This window comes from Arachis ipaensis, chromosome B06, assembly GCF_000816755.2.
Source record: "Arachis ipaensis cultivar K30076 chromosome B06, Araip1.1, whole genome shotgun sequence".
Lineage (NCBI taxonomy): Eukaryota > Viridiplantae > Streptophyta > Magnoliopsida > Fabales > Fabaceae > Arachis > Arachis ipaensis.
This window is the reverse complement of record NC_029790.2, coordinates 25,486,816-25,487,782: the sequence shown is the minus strand read 5'-3', so window position 1 is coordinate 25,487,782 and position 967 is coordinate 25,486,816.

Genomic DNA, 967 nt, shown 5'->3' with positions numbered 1-967 from the left:
ATTATTTTTTATAATCTAATATATTTTATTCATAATTTCAATCATTTCCACTATTATTACTTAAATCTTTCTTCATCCAATTCTCATTTTAGTTATTACTGTCGTCATTACCACTATCAGTATCGTTGTCACCAAATATTTTGATTACAAATTACAATCTTTTTTGTTGACCATTTTTCTATACACACACATTTATAACTACAAATCATATTTTCTCTCTTGCAAACAAAAAATCTATTAATTAAAAAAGTAAAGATGATTACTTCTTCTTGTATTTCATTTCATCGATCATAATAATAGGAAATTACATATCATCATCTCCGTAAATTTTTTGGCGATTAAGATAAGGAAGGTAACATTTCTCAACAGTAAAATAAAGTAATTCAGAAATATTGTAAACGTAGCAAAATTCACGATGGATCACCTTAAATTTCTTGACTGATTCTTGCTTTCTCTGTCGATCACAATTTGTATTTGAAAAATCTCTACATCTTCTTTTCTATAAAAGGCTTAATTCTATCGTCATGTCAACTGACGTCTTGTCTTTACTTTCTTTTTTGTTGCCAACTCTCCCACCAAGCACTTATAAGCAACACTAACTGCGTGTCCTTTCGAATGATGATAGATCAATAATTTTAACATTGAGCTTACAAGGGTAGAGCCATTGTTTTCAGGGAGTAGTTATAGTAGGTTGAGAAAGTCTGCGTTAGAGAGTTACAGTAGTGGTAGTGGTGGTGGTGGTAATAGTGATGGTGATAGTACTCGGAATAAGAGTTAGATGAGGAAGAATTTGAATGGGGATAGTGGAAAGGTTGGAGATTATTGATAGAATATGTTAGGATAAGAGATGTAGTTTAGAAATTTTGAATAATTTTTTTAAGATTCGATTATTTTTGTTAATTAAAATCCATTTTTTACTAGTATAAAATTATTTTTATTTTTTTGATATATTTATAAATGTTATGAA